Source organism: Mirounga angustirostris, unplaced genomic scaffold (assembly GCF_029215605.1).
Source record: "Mirounga angustirostris isolate CCGP_5_RB_7025 unplaced genomic scaffold, mMirAng1.0.hap1 SCAF_1, whole genome shotgun sequence".
NCBI lineage: Eukaryota > Metazoa > Chordata > Mammalia > Carnivora > Phocidae > Mirounga > Mirounga angustirostris.
In genome coordinates, this window is record NW_026991709.1 from 5054664 (window position 1) to 5067679 (window position 13016).

Consider the following 13016-nt stretch of genomic DNA (forward strand, 5'->3'; position numbering starts at 1 on the left):
TAGGTGCCTGGAGAAATTGGTACATATCTTGATTAAAGCCCTGAGGACTGAACACAAACTAAGTTCAGCACACTCAGGGAAAGCAACTCAGGGTCTTTCTTCATTTTGAATGGCTATTACCAATGGGGACCTCTCCGTGGCCACCAGATGTCAGTATAATGTAGGTGTAGCAGGACCCTGCCTCCAGACAATGCCAACCCATCTGGGAGAACCAGCTCTCAGACGTCAGAAAGCCCCAAGAATAAAGGACTGGCCTACACCCGTAAAATCATGGCGGCCTGTATTCCTTCTTTGCCACAGCGTGAGCAAGTGTTTGGGGAAGCCTGCTTCCTATTTTCAAGAAAATTCAAGAGAGATTTAAAGGACTGAAGAAAGCACAAAGCAAAAATTTACCTATATGACCTCATTTAAAGATCTTAAAGTAAATATAGGCTTAAGAAAAGGTAAAGAAATCTGACGTGATCTGATATTCCAGAACCTTCTAGAAAGATGTTTGTGGCTATAAACGGTGTCTGTAGCATGTTGTTGATATTTTTAAAAAATAGGTTAAATTAGCATATATAATATAATCCTTTTTTAAAATGTACATTCTATACATTTTAATTAAAAAAATAAAAATATTTTCTTTTGTACAAAAATAATAAAGTTTTTAAAGAAACAAACTGTGTGGCTTCTCTCACACAAAGTTACACACATGGAAACATTTTTAAACTTCCTTTGTGGTGACAGGAGTTTCAGGTGGTCCTTTCTTGGTGGGTATCTCTTTCTGGGGCAAGAAAGGGGATAGACCAGGTGTCCCCTTTATACATTGTCCCATGTTTTTTTGACCTTAGATTTTTCTAGCCCAGTACAAAAGGAAATGGTGCTTGAGAAAGTTAATTGAATAAGAAGATCAATAAGATTTAATCACGTCCCATAGAAACTTACACCCAGAGGGGAATAACACCCTCCCCCCATACACACAATTCTAAGTATGGTTAATGTTGTTCCTTTGCCTGGGATGCTCTGCTCCCTCCTCCTCCTTACTTGGATTGACTTAGGCTTCTGAACTAGCATCTCCAGGAGGCCTTCTTGAGCTCCTCCTGTTGCCTAAGGGCACCATTCACTCTTGCACTTGCTTCCCTGTCCCAGGACCTTTGCATCGCCAGAACACAGGGCTATCTGAATGTGCCAGAAAATAGGTCCGTGCAGAGCAGCCCATTATCAGTGGTGGATGGGAGATGGTGATAAACACCCAGGTCTTCTCCCCTTGGCAGGACCCCCTGGGTCTCCCAGACATGCCCAGTGGGATGAGGCTAGATGCTCAACAGTGGCAACCATGCACCATGTATGGACTCCTTCTCTTCTCTATCTCATCTCTCCATCCCCGCACCAGTGCTACTTAGGATCACCTCCCAAATACATAGCATATATGGCATAGCATATATATGAGACTTCTTGTCTCAAGGGTTGCCTCTGGGGGAATCAAGCCTATAGCAGGATACATTACTGTCCTAGCACGTATAGACTGTATTAGATATGCCCGTTTTCTAGTTTGGGTCCCCCCCGGGCTATGAGCTCTATGAGAACAATGGCCGTGTCTAAGTCCACCTCTGTCTCTGGAACGGAATAGTTTCTCAATCATTTTTTATTGACCCCTTGAATCTCTCCAGAACTCCCTGTATAATTATTGGCTTGAAAGAAAGGGAGCTTGCAGATCCCAGACTTTTCTTTGCCTAACTAATTGGAGAATAGTTTTGCTCAAAATCCACTCCTGATCGGAAGAGGCCAACAAATTCTAGATTTGTTAGAGCTTTATTTTTTTTCCTTCCTTCCTTCCTCCCTTCCTCCCTTCCTCCCTCCTTTCTTTTTTTTTTTTTTTTTTTTTTTTTATCCTATCCAAAATCCTCTCTCTTCTGGGTTTGGATACTGATTCCCGCACATATCCTCCTGATAGCCCGGGATAGGAAAAGGCATGGTGGCAAGAGACTATGTCCATGAAGTGAAGACATATTGACCAAAAAATGAAATGAATGTGGGTGAACTTGTGTAACACACACACACACACACACACACACACACTTTTTCTTTTATTTTTAAGTAATCTCTACCCCCAACATGGGGCTCAAACTCACAACCCTGAGACCAAGAGTCTCACGCTCCACGTAGGAAGTCTGCCAGGAGTCCTCAAAACATGCACATTTTTTCACATGAGTGCTTTCCCCCACATTCTTTACTCCAGCTGGTTGCCTGGTGTCTGTGGAAGACACGCCCCTCTCCCTTCTGTAGGAGCTTCTCTCTCCACTTGGTCCCTTGGCATGTACTGTTCTTTCTGCCTGGAGCTGTTCCCCGGGCAATCTCCCCCATTCCCGTCACCTGGTCCTGGCCAACTTCTCCTTTGCCTCTTGGCTTACACACCTGTTCTGAAAATGCTTTGTTTATACAAAAGTCTGCAGAAGCGGGCCCACCCCAGAGTGCCCTTCTCCCGCTGGGCGGGGCTCTGTTGCTGACCTTGACCTTAACCCCTTGCATTAACCATTAGCTTCCTCACTGTCTTTCCCACCAGATGGTTTCACTTTTCCTCTTGGGCATTGCTCAGAGTTTACAATAAACACCTTTCAACAGCATAATTCCTCCATTTCACTTCTTTAAATGTTACCAGCCCCACAGTTACAACTGTTGCTTTTCACCGTTAGCTTTTAAAGATATTATTTAAAAAAAGAAAAATTTTAACACCTAGCTTCATTTTTGACCCATTTTCTGTTTCTGGAATTCTGCGTTCCTTCATGCACAGCTGTTTGCACCTGGAACCTTCAAATTCTCTGAAAAACTTCCTGTAATATTTCTAGTTGTTCAGGTATGCTGGTGACAAATTCTCTCAGCTTTTGTTTGTCCAAACATGTTCTTATTTCACTTTTCTTTTTCTTTTTTTTTTGAATTTTAAAGATTTTTTATTTATTTATTTGAGAGAGAGAGAGAGAGAAACAGCATGAGAGGGGAGAGGGTCAGAGGGAGAAGCAGGCTCCCCGCCGAGCCGGGAGCCCGATGCGGGACTCGATCCCAGGACTCCGGGATCATGACCTGAGCCGAAGGCAGTCGCCCAACCAACTGAGCCACCCAGGCGCCCCTTATTTCACTTTTCTTAATGATATTTTTCTCTGGATGTGAAATCCTAGGTTGATGGATTCTTTTCCTGTTTTTTTTTTTTTTTTGAAGATGTTGTTCCATTAACAAACATTCTTTTTTTTTTTTTTTTTAAGATTTTATTTATTTAAGAGAGAGAGAGCATGAGAAGGGGGAGGGTCAGAGGGAGAAGCAGACTCCCTGCAGAGCAGGGAGCCTGATGCGGGACTCGATCCTGGGACTCCAGGATCACGACCTGAGCCGAAGGCAGTCGCTTAACCAACTGAGCCACCCAGGCGCCCCATAAGTGTTATTTTTATAGAGCTTTATTTCTAGCTGGGGAAATAGAGGCTCAGAGAAGTCAGGTAGCCTGCCTAGGAGCATACAGCTAGAAGGGGGTAGGAGTAGGAGTCAAACCCTCTGTTTGACTTCAAAGGCCAGGTTTATTTGTCACTACTATTTTTTTTAAATTTTATTTATTTATTTGAGAGAGAGAATGAGAGAGAGAGAGCACATGAGAGGGAGGAGGGTCAGAGGGAGAAGCAGGCTCCCCGCCGAGCAGGGAGCCCGATGCGGGACTCGATCCCGGGACTCCGGGATCACGACCTGAGCCGAAGGCAGTCGCCCAACCGACTGAGCCACCCAGGCGCCCCTCCAACTCTTTTTTTTTTTAAAGATTTTATTTATTCATTTGAGAGAGAGAGCACATGAGAGGGGGAGGGTGAGAGGGAGAAGCAGACTCCCCGCTGAGCAGGGAGCCCGATGCGGGACTCGATCCCGGGACTCCAGGATCATGACCTGAGCCGAAAGCAGTCGCTTAACCAACTGAGCCACCCAGGTGCCCCGATTTTATTCCTTTTCATGGCTGAGCATTTGGTCATTACTTCTTCAAAAATTTTTATGCTCTAATATCACTTTTCTCTTCCTCTAAGACTCCAATTATTTGTTTATTAGACCACTTTATTTTGTCCCACAGGCTACTGGGGCTGTCTTCAGTTTTCTTCAGCCAGACCCAACCAGTGAGTATTTTATTTTACACATTGCATTTTTCTGTTCTAAAATTTCCACTGTGTTCTTTTTTTTCAAAGTTTCCATTTCTCTACTGAGATTTCTCATATGTTCCATCATTATGCTCATGTTTTTGCTTTAAGTCTGTGACCATAATTATAACCGTTGTTTTAGAGGCGTTGTGGGCTAATTCTGCAATTCTGGGATGTCTGGTCTTTTCCTGATGATCGACTTTCTCCCTCTCCCCCAGGTAACAGGTCACATTATCCTGCCTGTTTGCATGCCTAGTAATATTTATATTTTGTGCTGAGCATTGTGGATGCTAGCTTGTTAAGTGCTTGGACTATCTCATGTTCCATAAAGGGTGCTGAGTTTTGTTCTGGCAAGTAGCTAATTTACTTGTAGTTCAGCACGATTCTTTCAAGGCTTGTCTTTAAGCTTTGTCAGGGTGGGTGTAGAGTAGCTTTTACTCCGGGACTAGAGATCCACAGCTTCTGAGGCATACAGTTTCTGAGGTGTCAACTGAGTTCCCAGGGTGTTCCCTGAGATTTATGAATTCTGGCAACTTGGAACACCTATATCCCACTTTTTGCAAGTTCTGGAATCTCTATTTGGCTCACAGCATCCTGGCCTTGACACACCACAGCTCAGTATTCAGCCAGACTTAGGGGGGGTCCCTCTGCAGATTTCTGGAGCCCCTTATGTGAAGTTCCCTTCCACCTTGTGCTCTGTGCCATGCATTCCCATGGTCTTAGCAGCCAAACTGCTCCTCTCTACAAGATGAGTGTGCCCTGCTTGGGCTTGCCTTCCCTGGGCCACTATCCGGAAAGCGCCTTAAGGCGGAAAACTGGGGACATCGTAGGGCTCGCCTCATTTCCCTCTCTCGGAGATCTCAGTCCTGCCGGGTCTGATGTCCAATATCTGCAAACTGCTGTCTCATATACTTTGTCTGTTCTTGTAGTTGTTTCTGATGGAAAGGTTAGTCTGGTCCTACTTACTTTCTCTGACCCTCTGCATGTTGAGAGAATTGCTCAGGAGACAGCGACAGGGATTTCAAATCTGTGCACACCCAGCTCTTACCGAGTACATGTTCCCCATTGATGCCTGTGGGAGGGTGAATGATGGTCCCATCCAAAGATGTCCACAGGCTCGTCTCCAGAACCTGTGAATATGTTATCTCCAATGGCAAAGGGGACTTTGCAGATGTGATTAAGTTAAGGCTCTCAACACGTGCGATGACCCTGAACTGAGGGTCAGCAGAGGTTGGTGCGAGCCACTTTGAGGAGGGAGGAAGGGGCTACAAGCCAAGGAATGTGGGTACCAATTGATCCTGGAGAAGCAGGAAAACACATCCCCCCACCAAGCTTCCAGAAGGAATGCAGCCCTGCCAACACGTTGATTTTAGACTCTTGACTCCCGGAACTGCGAGAATAAATTCGCATTGTTTTGATCCACAAAGTCATGGTCATCTGTTACCATAGCAATGGGAAACTAATTTAGTGCCTTACAGATATTTGTTCACTGGACTTAAGGGGAAAACATCCTGAGGACATGGAGGTTGTGTATACAAATGCCTTGGGGATAATGAGCTCACAATCCTCTCAGGTGTTTGCAGCTTTTGACGAGTTAGCTAGGGAACAAAGTGAGGATCCTAGGAAAGGGTCCAGAATGTCAACGTTAGCTGGGAAATAGGGTCTGGGAGGAGCGGAGCCCTTCCCTTGACACAGTAGTGTAAGGGGGGGAAACTCCGTTCTGCATGTTAGTGAGAATGGAAACTATTTTCAGATACATTATACTTCAGAGATAAATTTAAGTGATTGGAATCAGCTCTCACTGACGGGGGATTCTAACGTAGGCTCTTCTGACCCCCAAGCTCAGGGTTGGAACCACCATACAATTTCACCTCCCTAGAGAACCAAGCCCACAGGAGCCCCTTGGGGGCATTACTCCAGCTTTGCCTGATTGGCTGCTGAATCTAGTCCTTCCATTAATCCCTGAGTCCTTACACGGAGGAATAAGCCTCTTGCCTATTATGCTTCTCAATTTTCCCTCCTTGGGAATGCAACCCAGCTGTGTTAATTGGAAAGAGTGATTTTATTCATACCACCAGCCTCTGCCTTCTCCAAACTTTCTCTTTGAGTATCCACTCTTCTGTAAGGAGCTAAAATACTCAATGCAGCAAGTGAATCCAAGAAAAGAGGCTTCGGGGCTCTTTCCAGGCTTACCTCTCTCTGCCAGGAATAGCTGCGGTTTGTTGCTGAAAGCCAGGCCCTGCACAGTTCCCTGCGAAGGCGTGTCCCTTTCCGTGAGGCCACACCTCCACGAGCTCTGCCCTGTGGTCTGCGGGTGGGCGTGAGCTCTTCTGCCCATAACTGGCCGCTGCCCATTTTCATCTCCGTCCCTGGGCTACAAATTCGTCTTTGTCCACAATGACTTGACTCCCCAGCCTCAGTGTGATTATAAATAATTCTATCTGTTCCAGGATGGGTAAGTCAAGACTCACACTCTGGTTTTGCCATATGATGGTAATTATATCATCACATCTGTGTGCGCCACCCGAGTTTAAAGTGAAGTGATGAATATCAGCTTGCTGATGCTCAAGACTCGTTCCTTGGCTCAGGGGGTTGTGTTTCTTCTCATCCCCCAGGAAACTGATATCAGGCCAGATGTTCAGCAATTGTGGACGATTGCACGTATGATTCAAAATGCCACTTGGAAAAACTAAGAAAGACCTTTTGGCATATCGGAAGTTGATCTTTTCTGACGTAACTGAAAATAGGTGAGGGAGAGGAGGGTGCTGGGAGTATTTCCTGTTAAGTCACACAGACAAAATTAGTGCCAGGTGTGGCCGGAGGTCTCGATGTGGCTAGCTGTGCTAGGTGTTGCACTGACTTTAGAAAGCTTGTCATGTGCTTCGACGGTAGACAGTAATGTTAATGTTCCCACGTGCCTGACTTGTAAATGCTTCGCTGAAGATTCTAGTAAGGGCATCTTACGGGGACCCATGTTAATTTAGTGCTTCCTCCAGGAGCCAGGTGCTGGTCAGGTCCCAGGGCATATTTCTGACTAAAGTGAAAAGCAAACAGCTATTTCTTTTCTTTTCTTTTCTTTATTTATTTTTATTCTTATGTTAATCCCCATACATTACATCATTAGTTTTAGATGAAGTGTTCCATGATTCATTGTGCATAACACCCAGTGCTCCATGCAGAATGTGCCCTCCTCAATACCCACCACCAGGCTAACCCATCCTCCCACCCCCCTCCCCTCTAGAACCCTCAGTTTGTTTTTCAGAGTCCATAGTCTCTCATGGTTCATCTACCCCTCCGATTTCCCCCACTTCATTCTTCCCCTCCCGCTACCTTCTTCTTCTTTTTTTTTTCTTAACATATATTGCATTATTTCTTTCAGAGGTACAGATCTGAGATTCAACAGTCTTGCACAATTCACAGTGCTTACCAGAGCACATACCCTCCCCAGTGTTTATCACCCAGTCACCCCATCCCTTCCACCCCACCCCCCACTCCAGCAACCCTCAGTTTGTTTCCTGCAATTAAGAATTCCTCATATCAGTGAGATCATATGATACATGTCTTCCTCTGTTTGACTTATTTCGCTCAACATAATACCCTCCAGTTCCATCCATGCCATTGCAAATGACAAGATCTCATTCCTTTTGATGGCTGCATAATATTCCATTGTATATATAGACCACATCTTCTTTATCCATTCATCTGTCGATGGACATCTTGGCTCTTTCCACAGTTTGGCTATTGTGGACATTGCTGCTATAAACATTGGGGTGCATGTACCCTTTCGGATCCCTACTTTTGTATCTTTGGGGTAAATACCCAGTAGTGCAATTGCTGGATCATATGGTAGCTCTATTTTCAACTTTTTGAGGAACCTCCATACTGTTTTCCAGAGTGGCTGCACCAGCTTGCATTCCCACCAACAGTGTAGGAGGGTTCCCATTTCTCCGCATCCCCGCCAACATCTGTCGTTTCCTGACTTGTTAATTTTAGCCATTCTGACTGGTGTGAGGTGGTATGTCATTGAGGTTTTGATTTGGATTTCCCTGATGCTGAGTGATATTGAGCACGTTTTCATGTGTCTGTTGGCCATTTGGTTGTCTTCTTTGGAAAAATGTCTGTTCATGTCTTCTGCCCATTTCTTGATTGGATTCTTTGTTCTTTGGGTGTTGAGTTTGATGAGTTCTTTATAGATTTTGGATACTAGCCCTTTATCTGATATGTCATTTGCAAATATCTTCTCCCATTCTGTCGGTTGTCTTTTGGTTTTGTTGACTGTTTCCTTTGCTTTGCAAAAGCTTTTTATCTTGATGAAGTCCCAATAGTTCATTTTTGCCCTTGCTTCCCTTGCCTTTGGCGATGTTTCTAGGAAGAAGTTGCTTCGACTGAGGTCAAAGAGGTTGCTGCCTGTGTTCTCCTTTAGGATTTTGATGGACTCCTGTCTCACATTGAGGTCTTTCAACCATTTGGAGTCTATTTTTGTGTGTGGTGTAAGGAAATGGTCCAGTTTCATTCTTCTGCATGTGGCTATCCAATTTTCCCAACACCATTTGTTGAAGAGACTGTCTTTGTTCCATTGGACATTCTTTCCTGCTTTGTCAAAGATGAGTTGACCATAGAGTTGAGGGTCCATTTCGGGGCTCTCTATTCTGTTCCATTGATCTATGTGTCTGTTTTTGTGCCAGTACCATGCTGTCTTGATGATGACAGCTTTGTAGTAGAGCTGGAAGTCCGGAATTGTGATGCCGCCGGCTTTGCTTTTCTTTTTCAACATTCCTCTGGCTATGCGGGGTCTTTTCTGGTTCCATACAAATTTTAGGATTATTTGTTCCATTTCTTTGAAAAAAGTGGATGGTATTTTGATGGGGATTGCACTGAATGTGTAGATTGCTCTAGGTAGCATTGACATCTTCACAATATTTGTTCTTCCAATCCATGAGCAGGGAACGTTTTTCCATTTCTTTGTGTCTTCCTCAATTTCTTTCATGAGTATTTTATAGTTTTCTGAGTACAGATCCTTTGTCTCTTTGGTTAGATTTATTCCTAGGTATCTTATGGTTTTGGGTGCAATTGTAAATGGGATCGATTCCTTACTTTCTCTTTCTTCTGTCTTGTTGTTGGTGTATAGGAATGCCACTGACTTCTGTGCATTGATTTTATATCCTGCCACTTTACTGAATTCCTGTATGAGTTCTAGCAGTTTTGGGGTGGAGTCTTTGGGGTTTTCCACATAAAGTATCATATCATCTGCAAAGAGTGAGAGTTTGACTTCTTCTTTGCCAATTTGGATGCCTTTTATTTCTTTTTGTTGTCTGATTGCTGTGGCTAGGACTTCCAATACTATGTTGAATAGCAGTGGTGACAGTGGACATCCCTGCTGCGTTCCTGACCTTAGGGGGAAAGCTCTCAGTTTTTCCCCATTGAGAATGATATTCGCTGTAGGTTTTTCATAGATGGCTTTTATGATATTGAGGTATGTACCCTCTATGCCTATACTCTGAAGAGTTTTGATCAAGAAAGGATGCTGTACTTTGTCAAAAGCTTTTTCTGCATCTATTGAGAGGATCATATGATTCTTGTTCTTTCTTTTGTTAATGTATTGTATCACTTTGATTGATTTGCGGATGTTGAACCAACCTTGCAGCCCAGGGATAAATCCCACTTGGTCGTGGTGAATAATCCTTTTAATGTACTGTTGGATCCTATTGGCTAGTATTTTGGTGACAATTTTTGCATCCATGTTCATCAGGGATATTGGTCTGTAATTCTCCTTTTTGATGGGGTCTTTGTCTGGTTTTGGAATCAAGGTAATGCTGGCCTCATAAAATGAGGCAAACAGCTATTTCTAAGATGATCATCTTTGCTTGATTTATGTGAATTTTTTGATAGCATTTAAAATCAATTCCTACTTTGATTGGTATTAAATATTGAGTCCCCTCCAAAGGGCAGGAAGACAAATGGGAAATAGCTTATTTGAACACCTGACGGGTTCATTCCTAAATTTAATGTGAAAACATGATTTGGTAATACATGTGCTCTTTCAAAGATTTATATTAAAAAAATTTGTTTTGAGAGAGAGAGAGAGCAAGCTCGAGTAAGTGGGGTTGGGGGAGGGGCTGAGGGAGCGAGAGAGAATCCCAAGCAGGCTCCACACCCAGCGTGAGCCCGCTGTGGGGTTCGATCTCACAGCCCTGAGATCATGATCTGAGCCAACATCAAGAGTCGGATGCTTAACTGACTGAGCCACCCAGGTGCTCCTTGAAATTTGGAAAAAAAGCAAGAAACTTGCCTCTGAAGGGTGACTCAAATGTATTTTTTCTTTATCCATTTGGACTGCCACCTCCACATGCTCCTGGAGGGTGCTCCCTGCAGCAGGTCTTCAACTGCCCCATCCTGCGTGAGCTCCCGGCAGGGATGAACGCTCGGGTTTCATTAGTTCATTCGTTCAGTAAGTACTAAGCCTCTGTTGGGTGCCATGTTTTGTTCAGGATGATGAACAAAATTCCCTGCCCACGTGGAACTTACATTCTAGTGGTTCTGTTTTTATCAGAGCAAAGAAAGAGATGTTCTGCCACACTTCCTCAGGGCCGAAATACTTCCCACCACATATGCTCTGGGCTGTGACTCCCCTTGTTCCTTCTGGTGCAGCGCTCGCCATCCCCGTCACCGCCGTCTTGGACCTCACGCATGCGCTGTGTGCAGCAGTCACACACAGGCTGGGTGGGTCGCTGTCATCGCTGCGTGCCTCATAACCGTGCTCACACGACTGAAAGCCCCTGCTCTCATTTCATCGTTTATTTAGGGACGTGTTCCTTTGTTTCTTATCTTTATCCCCCATCTCTGTAGGCAATCATATTAAAGTAATGTGCTTAATGGGCATATTTAATTGAAGGTGATCAGGTGGGAGGATGGGTTGGCCTCGTGATGGGTATTAAAGAGGGCACGTGGGCGCCTGGGTGGCTCAGTTGGTTAAGCGACTGCCTTCGGCTCGGGTCATGATCCTGGAGTCCCGGGATCGAGTCCCGCATAGGGCTCCCTGCTCGGCGGGGAGTCTGCTTCTCCCTCTGACCCCCCCCCTTCTCATGTGCTCTCTCGCTCTCATTCTCTCTGTCTCAAATAAATAAAAATAAAAATAAATAAAAAAAAATAAAGAGGGCACGCTCTGCATGGAGCACTGGGTGGTATACACAAACAATGAATCGTGGAACACTGCGTCAAAAACTAATGATGTAATGTATGGTGGCTAACATAACATAATAATAAAAAAAATAAAATAAAACAAAAAAATAAAAAAATTAATTGAAGGTGATCTTTTGAAAATGTATACTCTTGTTTGATGGGTGCATATTTTAATTTTATGTAAACGATGAAGAATGTGGCCTCTTGAGCCAGACAGCTGGATTCAAACCCACACCCTGCCACGTAGCATCTGTTGGTCTGGACTTAGTTACATCACCTTTGTGGGTCTTTGTTTCATCATCCATAGAATGGAGTTGATAATAGTAACCTGCACCCCTGGATTGCTGTGATGATTAAATTACTGAATACAAGTGAGTCTGGTAGGTGGTCACCCCTCCATAGGGGTTAGTGACTATCATTACTAGACTGTCTTTAAAGACAGGCTGATCTTTGTATTCCCCACCAGACCGGCTCAGGAGTTCAGATCTCGCCGGAGAAGGTGTGGTTCAGCCACTGGACAGCAGGAAGTTTGCTGGTTCAGCTAGGCCGGAACTGGTGGAGCTGCTGGGCAAGCCGCCAGCCACCCCCAGGAACACGCACAGGTCATGGCGTGTGGCGGGGAGCGGAGCCCTTCAGGGCATGGAGCTGCAGGAGAAGGCTGCAGGAAGGCTGTCACCAGGCAGAAGCTGCAGGATGTCAGAGAGAACAACCCCTCTGGAGGTCCTCACTCCACCTAGACCCCTTCGATGCTCGAAGTAGCCAGAAGCGTCTTCCTTCTCCGCGTCCCTCCAGCGCCCTCTACTGAGAAAGCTTAACACAGCGCTTACTTCAAGGAGATGCTTGAAGAAATCCCAGGGACGGTCCCAGCACGTAACACATAGAAGCGAGTGTGCGCTGTCAGGCTAAGTCAGGGGGCAATCACCCAGCTGCATCGGCACTTGGCCCTTCTGGAAAATGGCTAGAATATGTCCAATATTTTTTGAGTGTTGACTCTGTGCCAGGCACTGGGCTGGTGCTGAGGGGGCCAGAGGTAAAGATGGGCAAGGGACTTGTGCTTCACGGGGCCCACATTCTAGGGAAGGAAGCAGATGAACTAATATACAAGAAGATATTAGGTAATGATCTCTGAGGGCGGCATTGGACCTGAGGCGTAAATGTCAGGAAGGGACACAGGTGGGCGGAGGTCCGGAGGAAAGGCATGCCAGGGGCAGGAGCTCAGCCGGAAATGCTGAAATGCATCCCCAGAATTCCAAACATTCATAATGCACCAACCCTTTCCATTTTGTAGATATGGAAATTATATGTATGAGCTGATCACTGAATCTATTACTTTACATATACTTACGGTTTATTTTAATGTGAGTTTTAAAAAAACCCACTTGTAGCACGTTGCCGTATTTCCTTGGAGATTCTTTTTTTTTTTTTAATTTTTTTTTTTTTAAGATTTTATTTATTTGTGAGAGAGAGAATGAGAGACAGAGAGCATGAGAGGGAGGAGGGTCAGAGGGAGAAGCAGACTCCCCGCTGAGCAGGCAGCCCGATGCGGGACTCGATCCCGGGACTCCAGGATCATGACCTGAGCCGAAGGCAGTCGCTTAACCAACTGAGCCACCCAGGCACCCCTCCTTGGAGATTCTTAGACTTCTCCAGGTGAAAATTTATGTGTGGCTCAGTTGCTGGGTCTGCCCACATGAG